Genomic DNA, 26446 nt, shown 5'->3' with positions numbered 1-26446 from the left:
CTGAAGGGCACCTAGGTTGGTTCCACAGCTTATCTATTGTGAATTCAGCTGCTATAAACACTGATGTGACTATGTCACTGTAGTATGCTGATTTTCAGTCCTTTGGGTACATATCAAGGACAAGGATAGATAGATCAAATGGTAGTTTCATTCCAAGTTTTCTAAGGAATTTCTATTCTGTTTTCCAGAATGTTTGCATCAATTTGCAGTCTTATCAGCAACGTATGAGTGTACCTTTTTCCCCACACCCTTACCAACACTTATTGTTACTTATATTCTTGATAATTGCCATTCTGACTAGAGTGAAATGGAATCTCAGTATAGTTTTAATTTGCATTTCTCTAATTGCTAGAGATGTTCAACATTTTTTCATATATCTATTAACTGTTCATATTTCTTCTGTGAAGTTCCTGTTCAGTTCAGCTTTGTTACTTTATGAAATAAATTATGCTTCACATGATCATCATTTCTTCCCAGTACTAAGGAATTGAAACCAGGGGTACTTTACCATTGAATTACATGCTCAGCCCCAATTTTCTCTCTCTCTCCTCTTTTTAATTTTGAGAAAGGTACTTGCTAATTTGCTGAGCCTGGTTTTGAATTTGGGATTCTCCTGCCTCATCCTCCCGAATGGCTAGGTTTATAGGCATGTGCCACTAGGTCTGGCTATATATACATGATCTTATGTTCTACTTCTCTTCCTTGTCTTATTTCTTATATTTTTGGTTCTAAAGTATCTATGTTCATGTCTATAGCTATAGTTCACTGATAGAATATGTCACTATTTAACATTTCTAGATCATTGTCCTTTGAAAATCATTCTTGTTAAGAACTGGGGATTTGAGCATTCATGCAAATATGCAATGATACATTTAGTGAGGGGTTTCCAATTTTTTAAGATTACAGAGAGTTACATGGTTATTAGAGCACCTGCCTTATATGCACCAGGTTTAGAAAATACAGCAACGCCAATCCTACAGTGGTGAACTCGTAAAATAAGGCAATCCAGGAAAATCTTGTTTGGATTAACCTAAGATACCACTCAGTCTATGCTAGTTTGCTGGACTCCCAAGAGCAGTGAACTCCTACAAGATCTCTTGTATCATGAACTTCATGGTGACATTTCATGGAGGATGTCTCAGAGGAAATCCACCTGCACATATGTTCCTTTATCAAAGAATGTCTTTGACACTTTGTAGCACAGTTGCTAAACCTAGACACTTGAAAACTGGCAGATGGTCACCAGGTGCTTTCTTTTCTAAAACAGCATATTCAAAACTTTCTGATTTCTTGCCTCTGTGCTACAGCGGATGTGGATTCAGTCTTCAATGCGGTTTACATGTTTGCTTATGAGCAAGCATGTTAGTGTCTTGGTTATGCTAATGGCAGCTAAGAACCCTAGATGGGGAAATGCTTAAGCCTATGAGACATTCCCCTGGGATGATTCCTTGTTGACTCCACATTTGTTTCATCTGAAACTTCATGAGCCTGGATAGAAGTTGTTGATCGTCCTGAGCAAACATCTTCAGATGATGTGGTGAAGCCCCAAATAGGTCTGGAGTGAGTCCCCAGAAAGCTGCCCACCTCTTTTCCTGGTGGACATGAAAACCAGTGTTTCTAAAGTTTCCTTCAGGAACTGGGTTATTTCTCTGAAATCTTTTTTTGTGGCAATGGATATAACACTCCTATTGTATTTACTGCTGTTGTACCTTTACAGGTTTTGAAGTGGCACCCCCTTTCTCCACAGAAAAGTCTTAACTGGGCTTCTCCAGAAATTTTCACCATGGCTGATTTTAGGACTCTCAGCAAAAGAGTCTCTGCAAAAGAGTTTAATGTAGATAAACTTCCTATTTTCGGGTCACCTGTTTTACTTGGCCACTGGCAGAGAAGATACAAGCACTCCAGGTGCTGGACACCCCCTTACTAGTTTCTCACAAACATATCCAGTATAGTAGTTTGTAGAAATAGCAAACAAGGCCTCTGGCCATGAGCTAGGCTTCACAGAGATGTCTACATTTTTAAGATAAGTTACTGATTGGGCTCCATAGTAACAGCTGACAGGGGGAGGAAAGAGAGGGGAGAAGAAGCTCTCCCCTTCTCAGGTGTTGTCCTTGAAGCATTAACTTGCCCAGAACAGTGAAAGACAAAGCTGCTTTTATGTGAACCTCTGCAGACTGTGAACTTCTGAGCCCCTCCCCTTACCTGTTGGGTATAAAACTCTGAAACTACCTGAACTTGGGGTTCAGGGGATTAATAGATTACAGCAAAAGTTGTACCCTCTGAACCTGGCTGCAGCCTAATAAAACTTTCCTGCTATCTTCAGTGCCTTGCCTTGTTTGTCCCTACAACAGTTTGTAGTAGGCCCAGATAAATAAATAACCTGCAAAAAATTCTAGAACATTCAGGACTAGTACAGTTTGCAGGTTTAGACTGCTGTTTCCTTTTTTACCCACTTGGCTTTGTGGTCCAGGCAATACTTCTCTAGTTGTTGTCTTATCACAGCTAAAACAAAAATAAATAAATAAATGAGTTCTGCATTTGTTTCAAAAAAAAAAAAAAAAAAAAAGAAGAAAGAAAGAAAAGAAAAGAAAGGACTTTTCAAAGATATCTTATCTGAAGTTGAATATTCCTATCCTCAGGCCTGGATTCAGCGTATCATTGCCTGTTGTACTCTTTTTTACAACATTTAATATTTTTTTGTGTCTTATTCTACTCCTTAGCCAAGTTCTCAAACAGATTCCTACTGGCTTAGTAATACTCATTCCTCAGTATATTATAAATTATAGCAATTTACAAAGCTTGGTACAATTTTAAGAATTCCACATTGGTCTTTCTACTGATTTCATCTCAATCTGTATGGATTTTGAGATGTGATGTGGTCTAATGATCTAAGTCTTGAAGAAGTATTTCCCCACTTGTGCTAATTATTCTATCTGCAGATTTGTCTGCCAATGTATGTGTTTTCTCCAGAATAGTCCAGGCTCTCTGGCTTTGCCTTTTTCCTTTTGCTTTTTTTTGGGGGGGAGAGGGAGGCAGATGGGCACAAGTAACTTTCTGATCTAGCACTAATTTAAAACTCCTTTTATTCTTTGTATGTCTTCTATTTCATATGTTTAGATAATCCTGTGGAACCAAAATCTCTCTTAAGGACAGTCTCTTCTTCTAGATCAAGAAGTCTTCCTTTTACTTTTTCTTTCATCCTTGCATTTTGATGGCTAGCGTGAAAAGTATTGTGGAGTTTCTCTGAGCAATCCAGAGATTGTTTGCGAAGGCAGATCCAGCCAATATGATCTGCATAGAGATAGTGATTAAGGACAGGAAAATTGTATAGGGTGATGCTCTCCAAATTCCTATTTTATCTTCTGAGTCATTTCAGTGGAAGAAAGAGAAAGGAAATCTTTTCTGCTCTATTGACTTCTCCAGATGGGACTAAAGTCCTCCTTTTACTTCTTGGAAGAAATCAACTTATGAACAAAAGTCTTCAAAATTACTGAACTCTTTCTTGAAAACAAGCTCAGATCTAGCCTAGTGAACTTTAGTGTTAGTTTCCTTTCTTACCAATTTACTTTTCTGTGGAAATTTAAAAAAAAAAAAAATTCAATCAGCCATTTTTGTGAACTTTGTATTCACTATGTCATGTGCAGTTCTGTTTGGACTAATGAACACTTGCATACTGAACACGTTTTGGAGGTGCTTTACTCCCCTTGTATTTGTGTTGAGGACTTCTCTCAAAACACTTTGCCTCTCTTTCTACTGTTATTCACCTAAATACAGACCTTGGCCACCCAGTGAATTTAAGAACATTGCTGGTGACCATGTAAACACAAAGATATCCCCCAAAGATAAGGCTCCATCTTTCCTGGTCTTACTGGGCAAATGAACTGACTTGTTGACACATGAGTTTCTCCAGCTTTGAATCTTCTCTGACCTAACATCTTTCAGATCAACCTTATTCTTGGTCTGCTTCAGACTGGTAATTTCATATGTGACATTTTTCTGGCTTACCTGGTGATATTCAGTGCTACCATCACTAATCACAGGTTGCCAATTTATCTTGAGCATCACCTGTTGGTAGAAAAAAATTACTAATTTCTACAATTAATATTACCTCATGAGAAAATATATTTCTTGTATCTATACACTGAGAAATATGACACTGATAAAAGAAAGCAAGAAAATACAACTAAATGGAAAGATATCCTGCATTCATGAATTAGAAAAATCAATATTATTGAAATCTTCATACTAAATATTTTTAACTATCTTAAAATATTGTTTTTATAAAATGTATAGATTCAATGCAATTGCCATCAAAAGTTTTATTATTTCACAAAAATAGGAAAAATAATCCTGAAATCTGTATAAAGTCACAAAAGGTCCTGAATAGCCAAAGTAATATTAAGCAAGAAGAACAAAGCTATGGGCATCACAATTCCTGGTTTCAAAATCTATGAAATTATGGTAATAAAAAAATTGGTACTAACATTTTTTTAAAAAGCACATAAACCAATGGAATATAATAAAGAACCCAGAAATGAATCAACACATACATGGTTACTTTATACAAGGTAACCAAGAATACACAATGAGGAAAAAGGTAGTCTCCTCAACAAATGATGGTGGGAAAACTGATGTTAACATGAAAAGAGATGAAAGTGGACCCTTATCTTGAATCATTAAATAAGAAACAGCTCAAAATGGATTCAAGACTTAAACTAGGCCTGAAACTCTAAGATTTCTAGAAGAAAACATAGGGGAAAACTCCTTGTTTTTGGTTTTGGCAATAATTTTTTTTTTTTTTTTTTTTTTTGGATATGACCCCAAGTTACAGAAAACAAAAGCAATAATAAGCAAGTAAAAGAAATTTACACTGAAACTTCTTCACATCAAAGGAAACAAGCAACAAAGTAAATAGGCAGTCTATGGAATGGGAGAAAATATTTTCAAATTGCATATACAGTAAGGCGTTAATACCCAAAATATATAGGAAACTCATAAAACTCCGTAGCAAAACCTAAATACTCTGATTAAAAAAATGGCAAAGGAACTGACCAGAGATTGTTCTAAAGACATGCATATGGTCAAATGGCATATGAAAAGGTACTCAACATCACCAAACTTTAGGAAAATCCAAAATATAACCACAATTAGTCATTACCACACACATGTTAGGAAGACTGTTATCAAAAAGGCAGTAAACTTTTGTGGGGTGTAGAAAAAGAAAACCATTACATGCTATTAGTGGGAACATAAATTGGTGCAGTGGAAAATTAAAGTAGAATTATATGAACCAGCAAGCCCACTTCTTGGCATATATCCTGAGGAGGTAGAATCAGTATCTCAAAAGATACCTTTACTGCCATATTTTTGTGACATTATTGCAAAAATACAGGATATGGCAACAAAATATACATCTACAAATGAATGAATAAGAATTTGTGTGTGTGTGCACACACACGCTTGTGTATTATCTAATCATTAAAAGAATCTACCATCTGCAAAACAGTTAAAACTAGAAGATATTATTCTATGTGAAATAGAAAATGCTCAAAAAGACAAAAAATATTGTGTGATCTCATTTATCTGTGGAACCTACAGAACTTTAATTTACATAAGCAGATGATAGATTAACCTTTTCCAAAAACTGGTCGTTAGGGGGGAAAGTGGAGATATTCTTGAAAGGGTATAATCCTTCAGCTGTGAGGTGGAAAAATTCTGTGGATTAAATATACAACATGGTTACCATATTTAATAGTACTGTTTGTATGCTTGAAATTTACTGTGACAGTTGGTCTTATATCCTTACCATACACACATAGACACAATTTTAACTATATGAATTGATGCATGTTGATTAATCTTATTGCAATAATTTCACACTGTATATTTTAGCATTTCATTGTATATCTTGAATATACACACCTCTTTATTTGTCAATTATACATCAATATAGATGAAAAGAGAAAAAAAACACATTCAATCCAAATCAATTACTTTTAGGTCTTTTATTTGGCTTACTGATTATGGAAATAAGCTGCAAGGAAATATTTTCTGTAAATTTTTGAAGTTGCAGTGCTGCTTTGTGACTGCATCAAATGATTTTCAAGAACATGTTTAAAGTTGTAAAATTGTTGATATTTAAGTTGCTGGAATACTCACACAAAAACTATTGATGATGTAGTTTATAATATTATAAAAATAGTATTTATTGAGCACTTAATAACTATAAAGTACACCAGATATGTTGATCCATTTTTTCATTGCTATAATGAAACACCTGAGGGAAGGAGTCTGCTTATAAAGAAAAGAAGTTTATTTAGCTTAGAGTTATAGAGATTCCAGCGCATGGTGCTAGCATTAGTTCAACTCTGGTGAGGGACTCATGACCCCATAGTAGGAATGCATGCAAGAGTGAAAGATTAGATCATCAGACAGGAAGCCAGCATATGACTCACTGGTGGAGTTTCTGCTTTTAAGAGCACATTCTTGAGAGAACTGACCAAGGGTCCCCCCAAGACTTTCCTAATCCCTTCCTGGTGCAGTACACTCTCTCTCCTGCATTGCATGCAGTCATTGGGAATGGGGGTCCCCCTTGGTTGAATGGGCTGGCTGAGAAATAAAAGCTAAGCAAGATAGAATGACGAGCAAACCACAGGACACAGAAAATATTTTCAGAAAGCAGGGGTGGGACAGGCTAGCCCATCAGAGGGATCAAGCTTCTATACTAAAAAGGAAAATGGAGCCCACTTGCTTTATTTATTTCAGGAAGCATCAAAGGCCTTCCATAGAATGTTCTTCACCAAAAAATGTTAAAGGTGGTTTGTACAGTTCCTAACAGGTTACACCCATCTCTGGAGCTACTGTGAGGGATCTTCCTAGTAGCACAGCACAGAGATAAATATATTGTGCCTAGGGCAATCTATTGGTTGAGACAGCATGGGAACAGTTCCCAAGGTTAAACCTAAAATCTCCCTGACTGCCATACAGAGAGAAGACCCTCAAGTAATTCACAAGTGGCTTCCCACAACCTTCAATGACCTAACTTCCCACCACCACACTGAGGACCAAGCCTTCAACACATGAATCTATGGAGATCAAACCACTTTGAAACCATAACACCAGACTAGAAGCTTTATATTTTTGCCCTACCTCCACCTCAATTCATTTACTCTCTATTTAGCACACATGTGCTAAATGACCTGCATGGCAGGCATTATCTTTAGTTGTTGTTATAGGAGTCAAAATAACAATGGCACTGTTTTCTAAACCTTCAATTATAGCTGAAGGGCAAATATTTCATCAAATTTCTTCTTTTTTCTTTGTAGTACTAAAATTTGAATCCAGGGGGCACTTTGTTGCTGAGTTACATTCCTGCTCTTTTCATTTTTCATTTTGATGGTCTTCCTAAGTTGCCAGGCTGATCTCAAACTTGTGATTCGGCTACCTCAGTCTTCTGATTCACTGATATTACAGACATGAAACATCACACCTGGCTTTATTAAATCTCTTCTCAACCAAATAAAGCATTATAAATATTGCAAGTTCTCTACAGAAGATGTGCAAAGACTTCAAATGCAAAATTGACTGAGGGATGCCAAAAAAGGTACCCCTCCTTTAAACCTCAGGATGACTCAATGAGTTTTGTACTGGAGCCAGACCAATAGGATAGGAAATCTGGTGATACCACCATGCCATGTGACCTTGAGCAAGATACTAAACATTCCTGTGACTCAATTTTATCATTTGTAAATGACGATAAGGACAGTACCTTCTTTATTAGGTTGTGAAGTTAATTGTTGAAAGGATTAAGTAATTCACCAAAGGTAACAAGAGAAAGGGCATCAAAAATCCACTTTGGCTGACTTCAAATGCAAGCTTTTAAAAAAGTGTTTTTTAATTAGTTATACATGACAGAGAGTGCACTTTCTGAATGCAAGCTTTTAAGCGCTATGTGCTTTTTTTGCCACCTGGTTGAGAGATTCAGATATTTTGTAAGGAAGTTCTATGTTCTGTTTGGGTAACCAGTGGAAAGCACAATCCAGTTCAACATATTGGCCTCTGGTAAGAGGGATCGTAAAGAAATCTGCCTATGCAAGCTTATTGTGATTGTGTTGTTGAAGTTTTCTTTCTTTGTGACATATTTTCATTTGTTGTCATATAGTACAAAACTTCCTTTGTGATTGTTTATAAAACTACTGGGGAGACTGTATTGTGCAATAGCTAAAGGCAGAGACTCTGGAGCCAGATTGGTGGGGTTTACACTGTGGTTCTGTTGTTTGTTTCCTGTGTGACCATGAACAGAGTGGTCAACAACTCTATTTAGTTATCCTTTCCGTAAAATAGGGTAATTATAACATGAAACTTCTAAAGTTGTTAAGTACAAAATAAGTTGGGCCTGGCACATACAAACTTTATATGACAAATAAATAAAAATGTACCTCATTCTTTGACTGGATGCAATTATCGTACATTCTAGCTTCTCAAGCTACTTTTTCATTTGATTTACAAAATAACTTGTAACAGGCATTCAAAGCCTTAGGAATAGGATTATATTTCCTTCCTTTCGGCCTACCACCTAATTCTCAGACCTAGGCATGGGAAATGAAAGGACATTAAGGAAACAAAATGCATTTTTCTTCCCTGATTCAGGATTGATCTGAATTTATATATCATATATATATACGATATAGAAATATATATTACATGTATATGTAATATATAATTTATACATATGTATGTATGTATATAATTTTTTAACTCTACTATGTACAAAGAAAAACAAGAGAGAGAACAAGGTCTGTTTACCATACTACCCCCTTGTTGTTGAAAGCAAGAACTAAACAATTAGCTTCTTAGGAATCGATCAAGAAAATAGCAGGTTAATGCTGCAAATGTAAAGTGTTCTTTGAAAGAATTTCTGTTTCATCACCTGCGGTCTGAGTCACCAAGGACACCAACTAATTGAAAGTCTCTTTGGTGTTTATGAATCACTTTGTATAACTCTCTAAAGACTCTGAACACCAAAACTTTAGTAATTTTTCTCCATGTGCCTAGTTCCTTCAAATATCTGCGTTTATACTTTATGGAAATAAAAAATGTTTAAAAGTTTTAAAGAACTTAATCCCATACAGTAGGAAAATATATATATACTTGCAACCCCCCTCCAAAAAATGTAATCTCAACTTAATCTGTAAAACAAATGAACACACCAACAGGCTTTTCCATATTATTTTTCATACAACACAGGTACTGTTTCATAGCAGATGATAAGGAGATGTAGCCCAGTGAAAACATACCCTGAAATCCACATGAGGCTTTGACAGCTCTCAAGGTACAATGCTAGGCAGGCAATAGTATTCTGGCTAAACAGCAGAAAGGAAAACTAGCAGATGAATTACCTAGAGGAACTTGCACATAGAATTAAGTTTCCAAGGGATTTATTATGGTGTCTCAAGTAGAAATATATGCGGATATTGCAAGTAAGTGGCCCTGATTACTGGAGTTATTTTATTAGTGAAAACAAGCTGAAGAGATGGTGATTATGATCACTATAAGCAAAAATGACAAAAATCAGAGATTTAGATTCTTTAAAAAAAAAATGATGTTTCAGACTTAGATCTCTGGCAGTTTAAATGACCAAGAATCTGTTTATTTGCAGGATTATCAACCTTGGGAGCTTACTTTTTCTGAGAGTTATGGAAATGAACTCCCTTGATATATTTCTAACTTACTCCACTAATCTTTTTAGGTCAGAATGAAGTAATTTGGTTTCCACAGTTGTTAACTCTAGGGGCCTTGTTTGGAGAAGTAACATGTCTCCATTACTTGTTCAGGAGTCTCGACCTGAACATGGTACTTGGTTATAGTTGGAACTGTAGGCTATGAGGCACCTGAAGTACCAGACTGACAGGTCCATGAGTAGACATTTCTGCTTCAAATATGAGCCATGAAGACCAAAGACTGAACATGCCCAAAGCGAACAGAGTTTATACTTGTAGACCCAATTCAAGTGGAAACCCAAGCAACTATATTAGAAAGCCCATATTATGTATTTGTGAGAATATAATGGAGAGACAGATACCATGTTCTTATAAGTCTTCCAGTTTTTTCAGCAGTGACAACATGGGTTGGGTTTTTTGAAGACCTCAACATCAAAGCAATAAGCTTCAAATTTCAGCATTTTGTCTAATTGTGTCTTTCAAAATGCAATAATGAATTTCACATTCCTGTATTCATACTCTAAAGAACATGCTGTTGGTCTGTATGAATGTGACTCTGGCTTCCACATCTCTTAAGTTTCTTGGCCAGTTTTGGTTATTGCATTTTTGCTATCTGATCATGAAATGTTGATGATCCCCTAACTATCCAGTAGACATTATAGTTGAGATATTTCCCCATATGCTATCACTAAAATTATGGTAAATCCTAAATCTGTACCTCCAGTATGTAACTTTCTATTGATCTCAGAATCTGTATCTAGTTGGCTCTTAGCTAATTAGAGAAGCTACACTGTTCTCAAACTCACTCCACCATCTCCTGACAATATTTCCATTTTAATCAAGGACATCATCACCCAATTGTCCAAATATTCTCTGTCATTTATCTTCAAATTTCTAACTACCAAAGTCTTCCCATTGTTAAGGATTTCAAATTTGTTCTCAACTTTATCATCAGTAGTTAGACACATCAGTTTCCAATATAAACTTCAAATTCCAGTTCCATGAATGTATTGCTATCTATATGGTTTCACACATGATTTTCCCTGTTTCAGATATATATATTCACCTAGTTAAAACCTTCTCTGTAAAAGTTGATAACTTCTACTTGTGAGCTGACAGCCCATGTATGTATTTCTTTCTGCTAAAATTGTTTGCTTTTATAGAGAAATCGATGAAACACTGGTACAGTTCTATTCATTGCACACAAAATCAACTTAGAAACAAAAGTTCTATTAGAGGTAAAATGTAACCACTTTAAAAGACAATAGTTTCCATTGAATAAGAGGTTATAAAAATTCCAAAGTGGTGTGTATTTCTTAACATAGCCTACAAAATATAAAAGATGGAGGTAAAGGTAAGAGAAAAAAGACAAACCCATAATCATGATGAGACATTATAACATGTACCTTCTAATATCCTCTAATGGACAAGATTAGCATATTCAATACAATTTGTGTATAGAGAACAAACCATGCAGGTGCAGATTATATTGTTTCAAGAATGCATTGATCATTTATAAAAATTTACTGGATGCTGAATTATAAGACAAATTTCAATATGTTTTAAAGCTTTGGCATCACCTGTAGTAAGTGCTTTGTAAGCAAATTCAGCTGAATTTTTTCCAGATATTAGAACACTTAAAAATATATACATATTTAGAATAAAGAGTAAGACAACCACTTGAAAGTATTTATAAATGGGTAAAATTAAAATGCTAAGTTCAAGCCAATATTAGAGTAAAATCTGTATGTTAAATATGGGTATAAGTAAAGAAAAAGGCAGAAAATCAATACAAGCATCCACCTCAAGAAATTAGAGAAAAAGCACATTTAACCAAAGCTTCCACCTCAAGAAATTAGGGAAAAAACACATTTAACCAAAGTATAGAAAAATAAGATAAATATTGAAACTTACATAATGAAAATATATTGTACATGTATCTACAATAGAATGAACAAAATCAAAATTGGATCTTTGAATAAACTAACAGTGGTGATAAATTAGGATGCAACTGACCACTTGTATTCAATATTACACTGACAATCTTGGTTAGTGCAATAACAAAATACATCATGTATATGTACAAGAGTATATCACACATGCATGCATATACACATATATATAGGCTGATAGGTTTTAAAGTTCAAGAATTTGAGTAGAATATGTAAAAAACTATCATCCTTCATATATAAAGTGAGAATTCATAAAGTAAACTGAAGAGAATATATAGGTAAATTATTCATCTTAATATATGATATTATTCAAGTATCTCAGCATAAGTCAACAGAAAATCAGTTACATCTCTATATATAAGTAATAAACCAAATAAAAATGTTATATCTAGTAACATAAAATAATGAGTATGTATACTAAAAAGTATGAAATCTCTACAAAGAAAATTCTGCAGTATTGCAATAAATAAACTAGTCAATAGAGTGAAAACACAACACAGAGAATAAGAGAGAATATTTGCAAACTATGTGTCTGATAGGGGACTAATATTCAGAGTACATAAAGAACACTTAAAATTAAGCAATATCTATCAACCCAATTAAAAATTGACAATGGAGTTGGGAGCAGAACCTGGTGATATATTATTAGACTAGCATGAGTGAGGCCCTGGGTTCCATGCTCAGTATTGCAAAATAATAATAAAATAACAACAACATATTGACAAAATATTTAAATACTTATTTCTTCATAGAAGGTATTCAAATATCTAATAATTGCATAAAATACATTCATTTTTCCTTAGGAAAACATAAAATGTAAAAGCTGCACACCACTGTAGAAAACATTTGATTTTTCTTCAAATTGTTAAACCCTCAATTACCATATGATCTAGAAATTCTTCTGAGAATATATCCAAAAGAAGCAAAAGCATAGGTATACACAAGAACTCATAAGGGTATGTTCATAATAGCTTTATTCATAAAACAACTAAAGAATCCCTTGGCTAATGAATGGATAAACAAATATGGTATATCCACACAACAGAATAGTATTTAACCACAAAATAGAATTAAATACTTTTTCATACAACACTGATAGGTCCTGAAAATATTATGTTAAATAAACCAGACACAAAAGGAAACATAGAGTATGATTCCATTTATATTAAATATGTAGAATAGGTAAACCCATAAAGAAGGTAGACCAGGGATTGCCAGGAGAAGATGTTAGGGACTTAAAATTGACTGCTAATATGTGTATTCCCTTTTGAGGTGTTGAAGATATTTTGAAATTAACGATGATGCTCACATAACCTTACAACAACCACCAAAATACACAATTTAAAGCAATGTATTTTATGTTGTATAACTTATATCTCAGTAAAATGAAAATAATACTCAAATCCTCCTTTGAGTAGGAAGATGGGTATGTAAAGTTACATTATATGAGACAGTGTGATAATGGCAAAAAGTTTAATGGGATATATCAAGGCCTAAAAAGAAAAACCAAGCTTCTATGAAAGCTTAGTTTAGGCAGAATTAGCATTGTAGAGAAGTAAGGAAAGTGTAGTATTGGTCTTAAATAATGAAATATTGAAAATATTTGAATATTGAAAATATTCAATATTGAAATAATGAAATTTTACCTCAGAACACTAAAATTATCAGTTTCAGGTAGACTTTTTGGATTATATGTAAAAGGCAAAAGAATCATAATATATAAACAGCCTTTTAGAAATAATAGAGAATTTGATTAATTAATGTAATAAATAGGAGACAAAAATAAACATACAGAACAAGATGATTGTTTGATTACACTAAAGTTAAGAATTAATGTTCAACATTAAGCACCGTAAGTGAGTAAAAGGGTAAACCATGATTAGGACGTGAATTTTTAAAACTTGTGACCAACAAAGAATTCACATCTAGAATATGTAGTGTGTGTCTGTAGCTGGAGATGTGATCAGTGGCATAGCACTTGACTAGCATGTGTGAGGCACTGAGTTTGATCCCCAGAACTGCAAAGTAAACAATCATGCATACATATAAACTAGTAAGTATATGAAAATCTACTAAAACATTAGTAATCAAAGAAATGTAAATTACAAATACAATAATATTCCACTACCTGGTAAACTGATAGCTTAATTTAAGCCAAATAAAAACAATTTCTAGTGAAGTTTGAAACAATGGAAACTCAGCAATGGCAAGTCGTATACACTATTGCATTATTTGCTGATGTAGAGCATATGTACATTTTCTGATCTAATAATTTTACACATAGGAAATGTACGTGCGCATGTGTGCACACATGTATGAGGATGCTCATTGTAGAATAGTTCATAATAACAAAAAAATGGAAATATCTACATATCTACTATAGTGTGTAGAATATAAAATTTTGAAGTATTTTGCCAATGAATTGCTACAAAGTGATGCAAACTAAGTATATATACCAGCAACAAGACTGATGAATCTTATAAATATGATGTTAAGGAAAAGAAACTAGACACACACACAAACACACAGAGATGCAAATCAAATGATTCTAATCATATAAGTTTTAAGAGTAAGGCAAAATAAAACTATAACAAAAAAGTCTGGAAATTTTGGAAAGTATGTATAATTATTGAATAAAATTACAGGAACAACATGTTCAAGTGGCATTGTGTGTTATTCCTAAGCGTTGTGCCTCCCTGGAAATGCATACTCAGTATGTCATATGAAATTATGATGAACAGGTGGCATTAGTGCAATGTTCCTCCAAATCCCTTCCAATCATCTGAGTCTTACAGACTGTGACAGAGCAAGCCACAGGCTTCTATGTGTCAATCATATTCTAGTTCTTTACCTGGTAGGAGTTTGGTGATGATTTCTTGGACTCTATACATATTTGTTCTTTTGTAGTTTCTAACTCACAACATATAACTAGCTTAAAATATAAAATTAAAAGAAAACGTTCCAAGAGATATTCTATGGCTCATAGGAGCAGACTGAGACTTAAGGAGTCACATCATCCCCTCTACACCTTTGAAGCCAAGCTAGAGAATTCAGAGAGCTCTCTTAAAATACAAGATCCCATTATTTGCTTTTCCCCAGCGAACCATTTGTCCCCTCAAATAATTTTAGGCATTACAGAAGGAATTTTAATAGCTTCATTCCTGGCAATTTGTTACCAATTAGTGGTCCAGCATTATGGAGATTATTCTGGCCAGACAGAAATAACCTTATTTAAACTTTCAGACAATAAGATGCAGACCCACATTCATATGCACATATAAAATCAATATTAACTCCTTCTCACATTTATTTTTCATTCTGTTTCAAAGAATGATATGTGTTTTAATACTCATGCAGTATGTAATTTCAAACTTGATTCCCAAGGCAAAAGGAGAAGGCTACCATCAAATGTTTAAAAAATAATCTCCTTTGTTTTATAATAATAATGGTTAGAAGTTCAATATTTCTGCTCAAACACAGAGGCAGGCAAGTCATATTTACAAAAGGCTTCACAATGTTTGCCATTGCCTTTATACAGGACAACATTTATAAAACCTTTGCATCCCATGGCAGGAGCTGGGCCTTCTCTTGGGAATTTGAGCTGCTCAGATATTGCCTTTCATTTGAACTTCAAACACCTTTTAAAAATAGAGGCTGCATTTTAATATCATTTGGAAATTAAAAGCCTTTTATTTTTATCATTATGTCTTTCATGAATTTACTTTTCACAAATTCATCAAAGTACAACTAATAACTGTCTGCTATCCAGAAAAGACCTGAAAATAGGAAAAGTTTTTTTTTTTTTTTTTAATGAAGCTTTGGTCTACTTAGCTCATAAGAAGATTAAATTTATGTACTAAATATTGGAGAACTTAAATGCATTTAATAATATGCTCCCTAATTCTGAGAATGAGAGAATTAACTGAATAAGTTTTATGGTTACCTGAATAATCAGAATAATCCTTTCAGGAGCTAGACTATATTTTCCTTGTTATAATGGCAAACTATGAGCCTAAATATTAAAATACCTTTTAAATGAAAAATACAATTTAGCTAGGAAACTGATTTCCTAAATTTCACAACTGTGTGACTTTTATAATGATTAGCAATATAATATTGTCTGCTTTCTTACCCCGACAACTAAAACATGTTGTCTTCTTTGTCTTTGATATGCTTTTTATCAGGCTTGGACTCCTGGATCATCTGGTGACTTCAAATATCTGGTAAGTATTTTTATTTTTTTTAATTTTATCTATGTAAATATTTTATATAATATATGTGTGTGTGTTTGTGTTTGTGTGTGTATGTGTATATTTGTAGAGCTGTTAGCCTTTTTATATTTTTTATTCCTTTGCCACTAAAACTTGGCACTAAAAAACTTTGCCACTAAAACTTAGCTTTTCTTCCAATCTCAAGACTTAAATCCTTTTTCTTAATTCTTCCCTCATTTTCATCCCCTGAGGTTAAATCTCATAAGGCCAATTACATCTTAACCCAAGTCAGATGATCTAGTAAATCCAGATCTTAAAGATTCAAGTTCATGGATCAAGAGAACACTTTAAACAAGGGTAGCATTTGTTTCTTAAAGAAAAAAACACTCCCTACTTAAAGAGTTAGAGATAGGAAAGAGAACTATGTGGGTATGATGCAGTAAGTATCAATTTGAAATGTTTTCTAATAATCAAATGTAAAAGCAAGATAAAATCACAAAGTGGCAGATATAATAATGCAAAACTTTAAAGTTTTTCAATTTGAATATTACAAATCTAGAAGTGGCTCTTTTACTTCGTAAAAGAAACTTCGTAAAATTCTTATAACATTCACCCGGCACCTGCATTTTTGGCATGGCAAAGTTGCATTGTTTGATTAAAGATAGGTGTTGACACATGGATTCTTTCTTGTTTCATATTTGTTTCCATACAGTGTTGTGGTATTCATGATGGACTCTACCCAGTCCTTTTTTTTCTTCCAAATATTAAAATATTGCTGACATTGAAATTTACAGAATAGGATCTTACTATGTTCTGAATCTCTTCAAATTAGGAACCTCATACTTTACCTTAGTCAATATACTAAAGAAGACTCTGGTATAGATTCCTTTTTAGTCTTTCCTGACTGTGGGGTGACCCCATCTATAATATGAACCAGAAATACTATGAATTTCAACCTGATAGATTGCAGGATAGTCTTGCCCCCTCTACCCCCAGTAATATTGGATGTTGCCGGGTTAGAGGGAAAGTAGTGGGAAATTGGCATCTCTTCATGATTGTTCATTTTCTCCTACTCCCAAATGCTTCTCAGGGTCTCTTCATGAACATCTTACAATCATTTTATTATGACTCTCCCATGCTCTTCCCATTCTTGAAAATAGCAGCACATTTGATAGTAGACTGCCATTTTTTACAAATGTTATTAAAGACTTTAGACTTTGTTTACAAAGAAAATTATACTGTGGGGCATGGTAGTGCAAGCTTGTAATCTCAGTAACTTGGGAGGGAGGCTGAGGCAGGAGGAACACAAATTCCAGAAACTTGATGAGACTCTCAGCAAGACCCTGTCTTAAAATATAAAATTAAAATGACTGGGGATATATCTCAGTGGAAAATGAGTAAATGAGCCAGGGTAAATTGCCCCTGGGTTCAATTCCCAGTGAGAGAGGGGGGCGGGGGAGAGGGAGGGGGAGGGCGAGAGGGACAGGGAGGGAGGGAGGGAGGATGGGAGCATGAGAATGAAAATTACAACACATAAAAGGAATTCTTAAATTTATGCATCTGATCTAATTAATCCAAAAAGTCACTGGGCCATGCCTTTCCCATAGGGGATTGTACTTGGTCTCTCTCCTTAACATTATGTACCACTGTATCATTGGGGTCTGCATCCTTCTCAGGGGATCCTCTTTAATATGCTTTTTGGCTGCCTTGCCTCTTCCATTTAAGTCCTGCAAAAGAAATGAAGAATAAGTCAATATTAAAATATTCCTCGTGAAGTTTACCCAGTTCACAGTGGAGACAAAATTCTCTTCATTGTATAGCATAGGTTGTTCCTTCATTCTGCAGACTTTTACTTGTAATGAGTATCAGTTTGTATTACCTTGGGTTAGAGTTACACAGAAAAAAAAAATCCCCCCAAAGAAACATCTACTAATGATGATGAATTCCATAGTCCACATCTAGCCATAAATAGGGTCAAAACAAACTTGAAATGGTACTTTCCTTAACAATTTCTAAAAATTCTAATCAGATTCCCAGTTTCACTCTCAAGATAAGAATTTGAATTAGCCTCCAATTTCCACCAGCATGTTCTGCAAATGGGAAGTTTTGCTTAAACCTTTACTGGGACAGTAGTATCTTACATGTAGCAGAGATTTTGTCTCTCACATCATTACAAAGTCTAGAGTTACTGTGTACTTCTCCTATCTTAAACCTTTTTCTCAGTTGCTTGAGTTAGATTTGGGCCTTCCTCCTGTAGATGTCCTCCTAAATTTCACCCTCTTTATTTAAATTGTCAGGGTGCTCTTCAGTCTTAGATTAACATAAAAATCTTCTGGATCTTCTTCCATCTCCCAATTTATTTCATTGCTCATCCATGTTTAAAAAAACTGGAAGGTGATTGATTCTATGACAGTACTTAATACTTATGCCATGTTTCTTGTAAGCTTACCTACCATCTCCTATGTAAGGTGTAAGGAAGTATTGCCCCACTTATCCTGAATTCTGAATTATTATGACATGTCTCAGAAAGCTGTTTTATAGTGGAATTCAAAAGAAAATGCATGTTAAAATCAAACCAGAGTAATACGGAAATATAAAAAGATAATATGCAAACTAATATTACAACTTTGATATGTTAAAATATATTCTATTCAGCTATCATATAATTCTCAAGCTAAAAAGTAATATTTACTCTGGAACTAACTGCTAGCAATAAAAATTTATTTCAATAGAAAAAAACTAACATCATCCACATAGAAGGTAAAATATTTACAGAAAAGCTTATTGCAGCATTTTTTCACTTATATAAAGTCACATATTTAATGCTTATGATTCACTGAGTTTGTATCTGTGTGTGTAATTGCAACAATTTGTTCCAATTCATAAATTTCATTTTCTGCACCTGGAGTTTGGACCTTTAAAGAGGTCAAAATAATAACATATGTGTAGTGATGTACAGTTGGAGGGAATTCAAAATTTCAAGTATTCCTTGCATCTCAGGTGCAAAGCTAGATGCTTTATCCATATAGTCTCATGTCAGCCTTCCAGTGGCACTTTGAGAGGACATTTTGTACCATCTACGAGAAGAGGACTCTAAGGGTGAGAGAGGTTAATTAATTCGTTTGCAATCATTTGGTTAACCAATCAAGATGCTTAGATTTCAAGTTAACCCTTGGATTCAATGAGTATACTGAGATGCCATTACTCCAGAAGGTTTTTAATAAAACCCAGTTGTACATATGTTTGAGTAATAACCCCTTTCTATGGTCCTTAGATCTGTTGATACATTAATCTCTTGTATAGTTATTAGAAGAACAAGTCTGCTTATTTTTAAATCTAAGAAAACGTTTGTCACATCCTGGGTTCAAATTTTGAAGATTTGTGTGTATATGTGTGTGTGTGTGTGTGTGTATTTATATCTTGTATATATGTAAATTAATATCAATAATAAATGAATAAATGAAGGGAAATATACAGAAGCCCATGTACTCCTTCTATAGTTGAAAATGGTGATTAATGGAAATTTCATTTGCTCATTCATGTTCTCAGTTTTTTTTTTTTACATACATGACAATAGAGGAATGCATTATGAATGGATTAAAAAATGGGGGCATTTAAATGCAATGAAATATTACTCAGCACTAAAAAGAACAAAATCATGGCATTTGCAGGTAAATGGATGGCATTAGAGAAGATTATGCTAAATGAAGTTAGCCAATCCCAAAAAAACAAATGTCGAATGTTTTCTCTGATATAAAGGGGGTGACTCAAAGTGGGGTAGGGAGGGAGAACATGTTATCAGTTTTTCATTGCAAATTTTATGTAATTTTTCCATCCTGAGTTTTTTATTATAGGTAAATTCCAAATTACCTTCATGTGGCTATTATTAGTTCCAAAATTTCTTTCAGATTATACAGATTATTCACATCTAGCATTGATTTCATTTGTTAAGAATTAAGTGCTATTTCCCACTTATGGAGCTGAAAAAATAGAGTAATGCCAAAATATCCTGATGCTATTAAGTACTCTCCCCTCAAAAACCAAATGTTTGGATGCTGGGATTTGGTCAGTGCCAGAGTATTACTTGATATGCACAGATCCTGGGTCTGATTCACGGCACTGCAAGAATGTATGAATGAGTGGATGGATGGATGAATATGTAAATGTTTGGTGTTATGTTATTCTCTCCTTTCTAAGGTTCCTATATTGTGTGAATGAATTAGAGAGAATTAACCCCTCACATATGCCTATCTCATGTATCTAAACATAAATATGAAAATACTTTGAAAATGTTAAAGTAATACACAGTGATTAAAGTTATTATCAGTATGTTTTCCTCATGTAAATTGTCATGGTATGAACTTAAATCATGTGTTTAGAGACCAAAGGATGGAATCATATTCTCATGGATTCAGTGTTCATTTTCTCAAAATTTATTAAGTAGTTATTTTGTACAAACATTCAGATAGATGTTGGGTAAGATAAAAGTGACAGTACGTGACCCTGACTTCATAGGCCTTCTTTTTATGTTCTCTGCACAATTTGTTGCTTTTATTTACTTATTATTTTTTTAAAGATTTGCTATTGAATAAAATTATTAGCATTTGCTTAAGGCCATATATCTGGCTGAGATAGCAGGCCATTCGAAATCATAAGGATGTTAGGAGAGAGGCAATCAGTGTGTTATCAAGATATCTAAATTCCCTTTCTTTGTTGAACCTGCAGGAGATTTTATGTTCCTTCCACCTTGAGTTAGGTGGGGCCGTGGGATTCCTTCTGGCCTTGGAAAAAATGGAAGTGAGGTGTATCATTTCTGTGTAGAGGCAGTAAAAAGCCCCCGTGCACTTCTGTTGGCTCTCTTCCTCATAAGAGGGGGTTGCAGTGGAGTAGACAGTTGGAGATGCCAGAACCACAATTGTGCAAGACTGGATTATGCAGACTCCCAAGTCTGATGAAATACAGATGCCATGGAATTCCGAATTACATACCCGATTCAAGGCAACAACAGGCAGAGGTTGTTTTGTTACAACAGCAGAGAACCACTGCTACAATGGTGGGTAATCCTGAAGTCTAGAGCTTTGTTTCCAAAGATACATTTTAGAAATTTTATGTTTGCATTTGAAATAATTCCCTTCTGACCCTCACCAAATAATCTGGGGTACTATTTATTTGTTTGGCATAGCAGTTAGGGTATTCCCCCATCTCATAAAGGCCTTGGGAAAATTTATACTAAAATAATATTAATAATATTCAGCTATTAAACATAAAGCAAATTTCAGTAGATGAGCCAAGTAATGAATTGGGAAAAAAACACAGAACACATATCAAAATTAAAATAGATCAACTTTCAAGTTGAAAAATGAATAGTATTCTTATAATACTTTTAGTTCTTTAATCTTAAAAGTCAGTGAGTAACAATCCATGGTAAAGGCCGTCTTACAATCATTTCCTGACTTAAAAAGATTCTATGTCCTAGGTGCTTTTATTTTGATGCATTACTCAGTTAACTATGGTCAACTCTTACAGTGCTTTTTAGACCTGAAACAACATCCACTTCCTGTGTGTTTGGCTCTTTCTGCCTTTTATAGTGGAAGTCTTCCTATGCTGTTTCTTTTTTACTTTTTAAGAGCTATACTAATTTAAATGCCACCAACAGGCCCAATGAGTGTCATTTCTACAACATCTAATTAGTTAAACATAACCTCTTTTCTTCACACATAGGTCTGGAGATCAAAAATAATTGTATACAATTACCTGGAATTGAAAGGATTTAAATTTATTGCTAAGGAAGGGGGCACAACAAATTATGTCTCGTAAACTATTTCATGCCAATCATTAATAGCCTCTAAAATAGTCATGGGACATTAAAGGCTCTCTCTATAATGTTTATTCAGCTTTTAAAAACCAGAATCATGGACGGCACTGGGGATTCAGTCTGACTTGAGATGATACATCCTCATGGTAACTTCTGTTCACCAGGTGTCTACTTGCTCCTCTCACCTGATTTCACCTTCAGGATAAAGTTCAAAAACCTTCAAAGACTTGGAAAGACTATTAATACTTACATGTATTTCCCTGGCAAAAAGCAAAAATTTCACACTTGGGAAGACTACTATCATTTAAATATGTTTTCCTGGCATAAAGTAAAAATTGGTTCCTACTAGTAGGTTGCCCTTCAGGGTGGCATAGGACTTTCATACTTGCTAATAACAATCCTTACTTAGACTCTGAGGACTCCATAGAAATGTGTAATTTTTAGTAGAAAAATGATTTATTATTATGTCTTTGCCACTCCCATTTGACATATAATATTAGTAAATGGTTTTATTAAAAGAATTTAAATGATGATTCTGATAAATCTACTACCATCTTATCTAGCACAGTATGACTATATTGAACAAAAGTTTTGTGGTTAATTAAGCAGGGCATTCCCTTTGTGATTTTTTTACATCCTGTCCTAAACCAAGCAGTTTTTCTCCAGGTGTTCACCAAAACAAAAATACTCCCCTAGATGTTTTCTCCTAATTTTTAAATTTCCCGGTTTATTCCTCAGTGTTTGTTCTTGAACTCTACTTCATCTATCTTGAGCACTCTGTAGGTAGACTCAAACAAGTACCATGTGCTCTGGATACCAGTAAATCTACCACTTGCAGCCTACACTCCTCTCTACTTCTCATATGAAGATAAGTTATTAAAGTTATGATCAGTATGTTATCCTGATATAAATTTTCATGGTAAGAACAAAACTTTCTGTTTTGAAGAATGCAACAAGATAGTTGTTTCCACTTAGTCCAAGCTGGAATACCACTCCTGCAATTCAAACACTGATGTCAAAGACAGATATGTACCTCTAAAAGTTGCTCACAAACATATCAAGACATGTGAACATGTCTTTCCATGTGCCATTTCTGTTCTCTGTTGAATGCTGAAAAGGTTTATGGTTTTATATGTGTGGGAGATACATGGTGGAAGATGTCTCTCACAAGTTCAGAAATAAAAAAGAATAAGGAAATGTAACAAATAATTGAGATTGAAGAAAGATAGTATTATACAATGTTTATTTAATGTTCCTGAGAAAATTTGAGCATACAGTTAAGTAACCTTATACACTTTTATCATAGTTCTCACAAATAAATTCCTACAAATAAATATTGATTACATGTCAAATAAGTTCCTTTGCCTGTTCTCTATTTTTCATGGGCACCAAATATTGTTTTGTTCATGTCAGACTATTTTTGTTAGGCTAATTAGTTTTCAAATATTTATATTTTGCACATTTATTTAAGTCTACTTTCTACCAGATAAAATAGTTCTATGAATAATGGATTGAAAGCAGCATCCCCAATATATATGATTGCTAATTTTCAGGTATGAATGAGGATATATGCATTTGTGTTTTTGATATATATAGTTTTTTGACACAGCCATCAAAAGTCACATTGAATTTTATTTGATCTTTTCTTAAAAGTTGTCAAATTAAGAACCGTACAGGCAACTAAGTTTTAAGTCATGCTTAAAGAATATCATAACATCTTCCTGAAGATATTAAACAATGGTGAGTAGCAAGGGGGTGGATATTAGGAGAGTTGCATTATGTTAATAGGAATACATATGAAGTATTTTATGTTGTCCTATTTGAGTCTACTGACCCCTAAGAGGGAATTTCACTTCAGTCTCATTCCTTGCTTTTGAGATACCCTTTATGACCTGGAAATATTAAAAGCTTGGCACAAGTACATGGCAGTTTTAGTGTTATCTTTTGGATCTCTGTGAGTGAGGACTTTGTTGGGGTAGGATGAAATGAAGATAAACAGATTTCCAAGAAAGAATAGAAGTTTTGGATAATATATTCGTGGTATTATAGGACATGCCATTGCTCTTTTTAATGGATGTGCAAACTATTCATAAAAAAACTTGAGGGGTTTCCTTTTCTCATCTAAGTTCTAGCAAATCAAGTTAATAATATTTTATACTTTGGCAGTCATTCATTTCCTCTGTTTCCCCTAACACTATTGGCTGGGTTCTGACTCATCTGTTGCATATTTCTCCTGAAGTCATCAGCTTTTTCAAAAGAGATCTTCTGCCAGGAAATACTTAGATTCAAATCTTCCAATTATAAGATATGGCCAAGTGTTTTGAGTATTATTTTTAAAGAATGATTTTCTTATAAAAATGCACAATTCCCCAAAATATTTTAATTTGATATTTAATTTAGCAAAAATCTTGTACACACACACACACACACACACACTCACACACACACACTCACACACACACACTCACACACACACAAACAACTTTTCACATTTGTTCTCTTGATGAATGTGTATTTGAATTATTACAAATACTTAAATACTTTTGACTCTGAAAAATAAATCAAGAAACCTGGGTAAATGAACTGTATTAAAATTGAAGGAAAAGAGAAATACTCTCAAAAAAACTAATTTATACTTGAGGAATAAGTCAAATATATTTTACATTATATGTAAAAAATTGTACTTGTTATTCACAACTCATATTTCCATATAAAAGCTCAGATTTCATTGTTTTCTTTGCTGGTGACTATTCTGAATTTTAATGTTCGAGAATGGTCCAGTAGCATAAGTCTTAGTACTAATTTTATTAATGTGTCCTTCCAACACAGAACACAGAAATGACCTGGGTAGCAAACAGAAGTGTTGGCAAGAAGAACTCATGCTACCTTTACTAGTTAGTTCTGCTAGGGGGAGTGAATATATGACATCATTATTACAGAATAAAGTAGAACAGAGTATCAGGTTAAAAATTTCTGCTCTGATAGTGGAAGGTAGATTAAGTCTTCAGTGCTGAACATGTGCACCCTTGACAATAGAGGCACATGATTCAAGTCTTGTGTGTGTGGGATATATCTGTTCTGATTGATTTCAATTAATGAGCAAGACTTATTTTCCTCATAAAGAACATTATCCCTATTCTCTCTTTTGCATTTTCAACATTCAGTAGCATAATATTTAGGGGTGTTATTATTTTACAATCTTTATTTTGACCCTTTACAGGACTGTAGTGTATATTTTACAATTTAATAAGTAAAATGTGAGATGTCTTCTTTGAAGATATTCCATGAGCCTCTATTGCAACTTCCCCTGTGGTTATTTCTCCCCACTCTTTTAATGCAGCAAATGAAACCTTATTTTCTCAGTTGGAGTCGCCTGCATGGGAGTGAGCACTGTGTGGAGATTTTATTAAAACTTTGAGGTTATTGCAATCAGTATTAATTCAAAGCAGTATAGTCAAACTACATATATTTAGTTTACTGCCTAGATTTTCTGAACTCTGTTGTGATTTCAAACTTCTCCTTTCATGTACCTAAGTAAACAAGAATTTGAAGCACACATGACTTATCTTTTGTTTGAACATACATAGATGTGGAAATATTTCTCTTCAGGAACCTCTTCATGGGCCTTGAGACTCAGGTGTAGCCCAGTTGAAGCCCTTACTGGCTTCTACAACTTTGGACAGTTTAAAGTCTTGGGTCTCTGATTTCTCATCTATAAAAGAGAATATAAGCATAAATTATTTCTAGCTCTGGAGATCTATTTTGAATGAAAAGGCTTACCTTCTCTAGATAAATGGTTACAAAGATGTCTTATTACATTCTCACCAAATTTCATATAGGGTAGAGGAGCATGGAACTTTTGGTAGCATGATGTCATTTCATATTTAGTATTGATCTTGCTTCAGACTTAGATTTTCAGCGTCGTTTTTTTTTCTTACAAAAGAAATTATTTTAGCATATACTTTCTTTAAATGCCAGCAGATGACTCAAGTATTTATTTTGCATTTTTTATCTACCTCTTAATAAACTGAAGAAGAATTGGATTTTATACTATTTTCTCCCCTTCTTCCATAATAGAAAATGGCAGAATTCTTTAAACTGGTCATGATTTAGCACCAATGCTCAGCCTTCACCACAGTCATATAAAGACATTTTGAAAGAATATTTTTGGGGGAATTAGAATTATTAGACTTTATAATCAGTTTTCTTAGAAAAAAGGATCTTTATTTCAAGTCTTTTCATTACAAGTTTTTCAGTTTTTCATTCTTCTGATATGTATTTTTTGCCTTGTTTCACAGATGGAAGTTTCAAATGTTCGTGTATTCCTAGAGTCCTTTTATAGACAGAGTGTCTGAGCAGCCAAAAGAAGGGTTTAGCATGCTAAGAATAATTGCCTCCATCCACTACAGAGAAAACTAGGGGTTCTTCCCATCATCCTCTAAACTGTCAGATTTGCAGGGCTGAGTTTATGGAATAAGTGCTCCAAATCCATCATAAATCTTTCCCCTGGGATCACAGGATACCTTTGCTTTGAATCACTCCTTGTGCATCTGTTATTTTCAAAACTAATCTTTGTGAAGCACTTGTGGAAATGGCCACAGAAAGTGATGTACATAAAGCAATTGAGCTTTATACATCCTACCACTCTAGAAGATGAATTCATTTAAAAGCTTATTGACACCTGTTTGATTATTAAAGAGGCCCACTTACATAGAATTACAAGTTCTGTGAAAATTGCAATTCCCAATA

The 26446-nt window shown here is 34.0% G+C and overlaps 1 protein-coding gene across 14 annotated transcripts in view; it reads left to right on the top strand.

Annotated features, from left to right (window-relative positions):
* Ptprd (protein tyrosine phosphatase receptor type D) overlaps positions 1-26446 on the top strand; it is a 2207759-nt gene that overhangs the window by 823145 nt on the left and 1358168 nt on the right. For all 14 annotated transcript variants that reach the window (XM_058579708.1, XM_058579705.1, XM_058579707.1 and 11 more), the window contains one exon: positions 15856-15894. The gene's annotated coding sequence lies outside the window, so the exon portion shown is untranslated. The remainder of the gene's footprint in view (positions 1-15855; positions 15895-26446) is intronic.

Source organism: Marmota monax, unplaced genomic scaffold (assembly GCF_021218885.2).
Source record: "Marmota monax isolate L192 unplaced genomic scaffold, Marmota_monax_Labrador192_F-V1.1 WCK01_AAM20220418_F8-fsc00124, whole genome shotgun sequence".
Lineage (NCBI taxonomy): Eukaryota > Metazoa > Chordata > Mammalia > Rodentia > Sciuridae > Marmota > Marmota monax.
This window is presented reverse-complemented; position numbering and strand designations above follow the sequence as displayed.